Raw genomic sequence first — 10,209 nt, forward strand, 5'->3', positions numbered from 1 at the left:
GTACAAAAGGATTAAAAATGGGGAGGTCACATTAGAACGGGAATTCGTACAACTGGTTAGAAATGTTAAAAAAGAGATAAGGAAAGCAAAAAGAAACTATGAAGTTCGCATAGCAGGGCAAGCAAAGACAAATCCTATAGGGTTTTTTCAGTTATATCGTACTAAGACTAGGGAAAGGATAGGTCCATTAAAAACTGATACAGGTCAAATAACAGATAGTGATGAAGAGATGAGTAGTATTTTTAATAAATATTTTGTATCTGTATTTACTAAAGAGGAACTTAACAATATGCCTTCAGCTGAACAAGTCTATGTGGGTGGGGACGAGGACAGGTTGACGAGTTTAGCAGTTACCAGGGAGGATGTTCTTAAACAAATAGTAAAACTCAAACCAAACAAATCCCCAGGGCCGGATGAAATAAAATTCGTCTTCATCTTGAAAAACATAAATTAATAATTGAGTCGCAACATGGTTTTTATAAATGGCCGTTCATGTTTAACAAATTTGTTATCTTTTTATTCTAGCATTGTTGAGGCAGTTGATAGTGGTAAGGATTGCGATGTTGTATACCTTGACTTTAGCAAAGCTTTTGATACAGTGCCACATGAAAGACTGATTAAAAAAATAGAGTCTCATGGTATTGGGGGTGCTATATTAAGCTGGATTAGGGCATGGCTATACCAAAGGAAACAGAGAGTTAGTATAAATGGAATCAAGTCAGAGTGGGAAAATGTTGTAAGTGGAGTGCCTCAAGGCTCTGTCCTGGGACCTCTGTTGTTTATAATATATATAAATGATTTAGATTCAGGTTTGAGTAGCAACATTTGCAAATTTGCCGATGATACGAAAATCGGTAGGGAAATTAATTCGGAGGAGGACTCACTTTCACTTCAAGTTGATCTAGATAGGGTTTTGAAATGGTCAAAGGATTGGCAGATGCAGTTTAATGCTGATAAATGTAAAGTTCTGAGGTTAGGTAATGATGATGGAGTTACAAGATACGAGCTAGATGGTGTTGTGATTGCGAAGTCGGATTGCGAAAGGGATCTGGGAGTTATGATTAGTAAGAATTTAAAACAAAAGGATCAATGCATAAATGTTCGTAATAAGGCAAATCGGACACTTGGATTTATTAATCGCAGCGTTAGTAACAAGACACCTGGTGTGGTTCTCAAGCTATATCTTGCTCTAGTTAGGCCCCATTTAGATTATGCAGTTCAGTTTTGGTCGCCATATTATAGAATGGATATAAATTCACTTGAACGTGTCCAGCGTAGGATGACTAAGTTAATTCCCCAAATTAGAAATCTTTCATATGAAGAAAGATTAACAAAGCTTAAGTTGCATTCACTGGAAAGGCGAAGAGTTAGGGGTGACATGATAGAGGTTTACAAGTGGATGAATGGACATAACCGGGGGGATATTAATAGGGTATTAAAAGTATCAACACAGGACAGAACACGAAACAATGGATATAAATTGGATAAGTTTAGATTTAGGAAAGACTTGGGTAAATACTGGTTCAGTAACAGGGTTGTTGATTTGGGGAACCAATTGCCGCGTAACATTGTGGAGGTGGGGTCCCTCGATTGTTTCAAGCACGGGTTGGACAAGTATATGAGTGGGATTGGGTGGTTATAGAATAGGAGCTGCCTCGTATGGGCCAATAGGCCTTCTGCAGTTACCTTTGTTCTTATGTTCTTATGTTCTTCTTAAGTGTTTGCCAGGGTGCTTAAAGAATGCAAAGAGGAGCTTTGTGACCCACTGTCAACCATATTTAATAAATCAATAGAGTCAGGCAGAGTGCCAGAGTTTTGGAAAGTTGCTAATGTGATACCAGTTTTTAAGAAAGGAGATAGATCACTTGCGTCTAACTATCGACCAATTAGCCTAACGTCTATTGTGGGAAAGTTACTCGAATCTATAATAGCAAATAAAATTCGTCTTCATCTTGAAAAACATAAATTAATAATTGAGTCTCAACATGGTTTTATAAATGGCCGTTCATGTTTAACAAATTTGTTATCTTTTTATTCTAGCATTGTTGAGGCAGTTGATAGTGGTAAGGATTGCGATGTTGTATACCTTGACTTTAGCAAAGCTTTTGATACAGTGCCACATGAAAGACTGATTAAAAAGATAGAGTCTCATGGTATTGGGGGTGCTATATTAAGCTGGATTAGGGCATGGCTATACCAAAGGAAACAGAGAGTTAGTATAAATGGAATCAAGTCAGAGTGGGAAAATGTTGTAAGCGGAGTGCCTCAAGGCTCTGTCCTGGGACCTCTGTTGTTTATAATATATATAAATGATTTAAATTCAGGTTTGAGTAGCAACATTTGCAAATTTGCCGATGATACGAAAATCGGTAGGGAAATTAATTCGGAGGAGGACTCACTATCACTTCAAGTTGATCTAGATAGGGTTTTGAAATGGTCAAAGGATTGGCAGATGCAGTTTAACAACATAAGAACATAAGAACATAAGAACAAAGGTAACTGCAGAAGGCCTATTGGCCCATACGAGGCAGCTCCTATTCTATAACCACCCAATCCCACTCATATACTTGTCCAACCCGTGCTTGAAACAATCGAGGGACCCCACCTCCACAATGTTACGCCGGATGAAGGTGTCACCACACCAGGTGTCTTGTTACTAACGCTGCGATTAATAAATCCAAGTGTCCGATTTGCCTTATTACGAACATTTATGCATTGATCCTTTTGTTTTAAATTCTTACTAATCATAACTCCCAGATCCCTTTCGCAATCCGACTTCGCAATCACAACACCATCTAGCTCGTATCTTGTAACTCTATCATCATTACCTAACCTCAGAACTTTACATTTATCAGCATTAAACTGCATCTGCCAATCCTTTGACCATTTCAAAACCCTATCTAGATCAACTTGAAGTGATAGTGAGTCCTCCTCCGAATTAATTTCCCTACCGATTTTCGTATCATCGGCAAATTTGCAAATGTTGCTACTCAAACCTGAATCTAAATCATTTATATATATTATAAACAACAGAGGTCCCAGGACAGAGCCTTGAGGCACTCCACTTACAACATTTTCCCACTCTGACTTGATTCCATTTATACTAACTCTCTGTTTCCTTTGGTATAGCCATGCCCTAATCCAGCTTAATATAGCACCCCCAATACCATGAGACTCTATCTTTTTAATCAGTCTTTCATGTGGCACTGCATCAAAAGCTTTGCTAAAGTCAAGGTATACAACATCGCAATCCTTACCACTATCAACTGCCTCAACAATGCTAGAATAAAAAGATAACAAATTTGTTAAACATGAACGGCCATTTATAAAACCATGTTGCGACTCAATTATTAATTTATGTTTTTCAAGATGAAGACGAATTTTATTTGCTATTATAGATTCGAGTAACTTTCTCACAATACGCGGCAATTGGTTCCACAAATCAACAACCCTGTTACTGAACCAGTATTTACCCAAGTCTTTCCTAAATCTAAACTTATCCAATTTATACCCATTGTTTCGTGTTCTGTCCTGTGTTGATACTTTTAATACCCTATTAATATCCCCCCGGTTATGTCCATTCATCCACTTGTAAACCTCTATCATGTCACCCCTAACTCTTCGCCTTTCCAGTGAATGCAATTGAAGCTTTGTTAATCTTTCTTCATATGAAAGATTTCTAATTTGGGGAATTAACTTAGTCATCCTACGCTGGACACGTTCAAGTGAATTTATATCCATTCTATAATATGGCGACCAAAACTGAACTGCATAATCTAAATGGGGCCTAACTAGAGCAAGATATAGCTTGAGAACCACACCAGGTGTCTTGTTACTAACGCTGCGATTAATAAATCCAAGTGTCCGATTTGCCTTATTACGAACATTTATGCATTGATCCTTTTGTTTTAAATTCTTACTAATCATAACTCCCAGATCCCTTTCGCAATCCGACTTCGCAATCACAACACCATCTAGCTCGTATCTTGTAACTCTATCATCATTACCTAACCTCAGAACTTTACATTTATCAGCATTAAACTGCATCTGCCAATCCTTTGACCATTTCAAAACCCTATCTAGATCAACTTGAAGTGATAGTGAGTCCTCCTCCGAATTAATTTCCCTACCGATTTTCGTATCATCGGCAAATTTGCAAATGTTGCTACTCAAACCTGAATCTAAATCATTTATATATATTATAAACAACAGAGGTCCCAGGACAGAGCCTTGAGGCACTCCACTTACAACATTTTCCCACTCTGACTTGATTCCATTTATACTAACTCTCTGTTTCCTTTGGTATAGCCATGCCCTAATCCAGCTTAATATAGCACCCCCAATACCATGAGACTCTATCTTTTTAATCAGTCTTTCATGTGGCACTGCATCAAAAGCTTTGCTAAAGTCAAGGTATACAACATCGCAATCCTTACCACTATCAACTGCCTCAACAATGCTAGAATAAAAAGATAACAAATTTGTTAAACATGAACGGCCATTTATAAAACCATGTTGCGACTCAATTATTAATTTATGTTTTTCAAGATGAAGACGAATTTTATTTGCTATTATAGATTCGAGTAACTTTCCCACAATACGCGGCAATTGGTTCCACAAATCAACAACCCTGTTACTGAACCAGTATTTACCCAAGTCTTTCCTAAATCTAAACTTATCCAATTTATACCCATTGTTTCGTGTTCTGTCCTGTGTTGATACTTTTAATACCCTATTAATATCCCCCCGGTTATGTCCATTCATCCACTTGTAAACCTCTATCATGTCACCCCTAACTCTTCGCCTTTCCAGTGAATGCAATTGAAGCTTTGTTAATCTTTCTTCATATGAAAGATTTCTAATTTGGGGAATTAACTTAGTCATCCTACGCTGGACACGTTCAAGTGAATTTATATCCATTCTATAATATGGCGACCAAAACTGAACTGCATAATCTAAATGGGGCCTAACTAGAGCAAGATATAGCTTGAGAACCACACCAGGTGTCTTGTTACTAACGCTGCGATTAATAAATCCAAGTGTCCGATTTGCCTTATTACGAACATTTATGCATTGATCCTTTTGTTTTAAATTCTTACTAATCATAACTCCCAGATCCCTTTCGCAATCCGACTTCGCAATCACAACACCATCTAGCTCGTATCTTGTAACTCTATCATCATTACCTAACCTCAGAACTTTACATTTATCAGCATTAAACTGCATCTGCCAATCCTTTGACCATTTCAAAACCCTATCTAGATCAACTTGAAGTGATAGTGAGTCCTCCTCCGAATTAATTTCCCTACCGATTTTCGTATCATCGGCAAATTTGCAAATGTTGCTACTCAAACCTGAATCTAAATCATTTATATATATTATAAACAACAGAGGTCCCAGGACAGAGCCTTGAGGCACTCCACTTACAACATTTTCCCACTCTGACTTGATTCCATTTATACTAACTCTCTGTTTCCTTTGGTATAGCCATGCCCTAATCCAGCTTAATATAGCACCCCCAATACCATGAGACTCTATCTTTTTAATCAGTCTTTCATGTGGCACTGCATCAAAAGCTTTGCTAAAGTCAAGGTATACAACATCGCAATCCTTACCACTATCAACTGCCTCAACAATGCTAGAATAAAAAGATAACAAATTTGTTAAACATGAACGGCCATTTATAAAACCATGTTGCGACTCAATTATTAATTTATGTTTTTCAAGATGAAGACGAATTTTATTTGCTATTATAGATTCGAGTAACTTTCCCACAATAGACGTTAGGCTAATTGGTCGATAGTTAGACGCAAGTGATCTATCTCCTTTCTTAAAAACTGGTATCACATTAGCAACTTTCCAAAACTCTGGCACTCTGCCTGACTCTATTGATTTATTAAATATGATTGACAGTGGGTCACAAAGCTCCTCTTTGCATTCTTTAAGCACCCTGGCAAACACTTCATCCGGCCCTGGGGATTTGTTTGGTTTGAGTTTTACTATTTGTTTAAGAACATCCTCCCTGGTAACTGCTAAACTCGTCAACCTGTCCTCGTCCCCACCCACATAGACTTGTTCGGCTGAAGGCATATTGTTAAGTTCCTCTTTAGTAAATACAGATACAAAATATTTATTAAAAATACTACTCATCTCTTCATCACTATCTGTTATTTGACCTGTCTCAGTTTTTAATGGACCTATCCTTTCCCTAGTCTTAGTACGATATAACTGAAAAAACCCTTTAGGATTTGTCTTTGCTTGCCCTGCTATGCGAACTTCATAGTTTCTTTTTGCTTTCCTTATCTCTTTTTTAACATTTCTAACCAGTTGTATGAATTCCTGTTCTAAAGTGACCTCCCCATTTTTAATCCTTTTGTACCAAGCTCTCTTTTTACCTATAAGGTTCTTCAAATTCTTTGTTATCCACTTTGGGTCATTAGTATTCGATCTATTCAATTTGTATGGTATACTACGTTCCTGTGCTTTGTTTAGAATATTCTTAAATAAGTTATATATTGAATCCACATCGAAATCCCCATTTAAGTCACCTATCGCTGGGTTCATGTCTCGCTCCAAGACCGGCCCACACCCCATACCCAAGACTTTCCAATCAATTTGACCCAAAAAATTTCTTAGGCTATTAAAATCAGCTTTTCGAAAATCTGGCACTTTAACAGAATTTTCTCCTACTGGTCTATTCCATTCTATGCTAAATCTGATTTCTTTGTGATCACTGCTCCCTAGCTCACTCCCTATTTCGATGTCATTAATTTGCGTTTCCCTGTTAGTTAACACTAAATCTAAAATATTATTTTCCCGTGTTGGTTCCTTAATGTGTTGCGTAAGAAAGCAATCGTCAATTAATTCTAGAAAATCTTCTGCTTCACTATTCCCTGTTTTGTTCAACCAGTTTATTCCGCTAAAATTAAAGTCACCCATGACATAAATACTGTTAGATCTAGATGCTCTAGATATTTCATCCCATAGATGCTTTGCTTCCATACTGTCTAAATTTGGTGGCCTATATATTACTCCTATTATAATATTATTAGCTTTTTCGTTTAATTCAATCCAAATAGTTTCTGTGTGTGGCTCTGTTTTGATTCCCTCTTTGAGACTACATTTCAAATTGTCCCTAACATATATGGCTACTCCACCTCCTCGTCTAATATATCTATCTGCGTGAAATAGTTTAAATCCATATATTTGATATTCAGCTAATAGTTCTCTATTTTCTACATTCATCCACGTTTCGGTAAGTGCAATAATATCTATTTTTTCTGTGCAGACAAGAGCATTTAATTCGTTAATTTTATTTCTTAGACTTCTACTGTTAGTGTAATATACCCTAAGTGAATTGTTTTTTTGCGGACCTTCTCTTTCCCTGATCGTTTTGCCAATTCCTTTCTCCCACAAACACATGCTATTATTACCTCCTTCCTCCAAATCAATTCCCATACCTCTATCTACTAACAGTTTAAACCCATACAAACACCTCTAACCACTTCTTCTAACGAGTTCACAACAGCAACAACCCCAGCTCTCGATAGATGCACCCCATCACGAGCATACATTTCATTTCTTCCATAGAAGTGTTCCCAGTTGTCTATGAAAGATATTGCATTTGATTTGCAATATCTTTCCAGCCGGCAATTGACACCAAGTGCCCTCGATATCCATTCATTTCCCACTCCCTTTCTTGGAAGAATGCCACATATGATCGGGATTCCTCCCTTGCTCCTAACTAACTCTATGGCTGTTTTATACCTCTGAATCAGTTCCTCACTCCTAACTCGACCAACATCATTTCCTCCCACGCTAATGCAAATAATGGGATTGTTCCCATTACCAGCCATAATATCATTCATGTTGTTTATAATATCACCAATGCCAGCTCCGGGATAGCAAACCCTTAACCTGTTCCCCCTATCTCTAGCACAAAACGTTCTATCCAAATACCTTATCTGGGAATCTCCCACAACTAATGTTTGCTTAGGTACTTCCTTTACTTTCTGAGGGGCCTGCGCTTCCTTTCTCTTCGTTGCTTTCCCTTTTGCGCGATCCACAGTCTCTCCACAGCACTCGTCCTCCAAAACGTCAAATGAATTTGAAGTTGCTATGGCGTTTGAAGGCGGTTTTATCAAAGTCTTCTTAAGGCCCCTGTCTTTCACAACTCTCCAAGACGAGGTCCCTCCACTGCTGGTCTCCTCCTTCGTTACCTCTCGTTGTCCCTTCAGCTGACGCACCTCCTCCCGCAGAAAGTCCAACTCTGTCCTCAATGCTGATAAATGTAAAGTTCTGAGGTTAGGTAATGATGATAGAGTTACAAGATACGAGCTAGATGGTGTTGTGATTGCGAAGTCGGATTGCGAAAGGGATCTGGGAGTTATGATTAGTAAGAATTTAAAACAAAAGGATCAATGCATAAATGTTCGTAATAAGGCAAATCGGACACTTGGATTTATTAATCGCAGCGTTAGTAACAAGACACCTGGTGTGGTTCTCAAGCTATATCTTGCTCTAGTTAGGCCCCATTTAGATTATGCAGTTCAGTTTTGGTCGAAATATTATAGAATGGATATAAATTCACTTGAACGTGTCCAGCGTAGGATGACTAAGTTAATTCCCCAAATTAGAAATCTTTCATATGAAGAAAGATTAACAAAGCTTAAGTTGCATTCACTGGAAAGGCGAAGAGTTAGGGGCGACATGATAGAGGTTTACAAGTGGGTGAATGGACATAACAAGGGGGATATTAATAGGGTATTAAAAGTATCAACACAGGACAGAACACGAAATAATGGGTATAAATTGGATAAGTTTAGATTTAGGAAAGACTTGGGTAAATACTGGTTCAGTAACAGGGTTGTTGATTTGTGGAACCAATTGCCGCGTAACGTGGTGGAGGTGGGGTCCCTCGATTGTTTCAAGCGCGGGTTGGACAAGTATATGAGTGGGATTGGGTGGTTATAGAATAGGAGCTGCCTCGTATGGGCCAACAGGCCTTCTGCAGTTGCCTTTGTTCTTATGTTCTTATGTTCTTATGACTAAGTTAATTCCCCAAATTAGATATCTTTCATATGAAGAAAGATTAACAAAGCTTAAGTTGCATTCACTGGAAAGGCGAAGAGTTAGGGGTGACATGATAGAGGTTTACAAGTGGATGAATGGACACAACAGGGGGGATATTAATAGGGTATTAAAAATATCAACACAAGACTGAACACGAAACAATGGGTATAAATTGAATAAGTTTAGATTTAGGAAAGACTTGGGTAAATACTGGTTCAGTAACAGGGTTATTGATTTGTGGAACCAATTACCGCGTAACGTGGTGGAGGTGGGGTCCCCCGATTGTTTCAAGCGCGGGTTGGACAAGTATATGAGTGGGATTGGGTGGTTATAGATAGGAGCTGCATCGTATGGGCCAATAGGCCTACGGCAGTTACCTTTGTTCTTATGTTCTTAAAACTTACTGGAACAACCGCTAGGCTGTCAATCAAAGACAGCATACAGAGATCCTTTCAGAAAAACCTACAGTATAGAACAAGCTCATGGATGGATAATGTGGTCAAGATTTTAGAGAAAATGGACATGAAATGGACCATTAAAAACAAAGGGGAAGATAGACCATATCAACACTTTCGACAGCCTCCTCCACGGGAAGAATCGAATCTAAAGATAATCATTGAAAGATTACCAGTTAAAAAATCAGCATGTGACCCGCAGAGGCTCAAGGAAGTAATAGAACAACAAATGGAAACTATCTCTAGACCCACAACGACTCACATAAGAACATAAGAACATTGGCCCTACAAGGCAGCTCCTATCTGCCTGCTATGAAGTTCGCATAGCAGGGCAAGCAAAGACAAATCCTAAAGGGTTTTTTCAGTTATATCGTACTAAGACTAGGGAAAGGATAGGTCCATTAAAAACTGAGACAGGTCAAATAACAGATAGTGATGAAGAGATGAGTAGTATTTTTAATAAATATTTTGTATCTGTATTTACTAAAGAGGAACTTAACAATATGCCTTCAGCCGAACAAGTCTATGTGGGTGGGGACGAGGACAGGTTGACGAGTTTAGCAGTTACCAGGGAGGATGTTCTTAAACAAATAGTAAAACTCAAACCAAACAAATCCCCAGGGCCGGATGAAGTGTTTGCCAGAGTGCTTAAAGAATGCAAAGAGGAGCTTTGTGACCCACT

This window comes from Procambarus clarkii, chromosome 73, assembly GCF_040958095.1.
Source record: "Procambarus clarkii isolate CNS0578487 chromosome 73, FALCON_Pclarkii_2.0, whole genome shotgun sequence".
Lineage (NCBI taxonomy): Eukaryota > Metazoa > Arthropoda > Malacostraca > Decapoda > Cambaridae > Procambarus > Procambarus clarkii.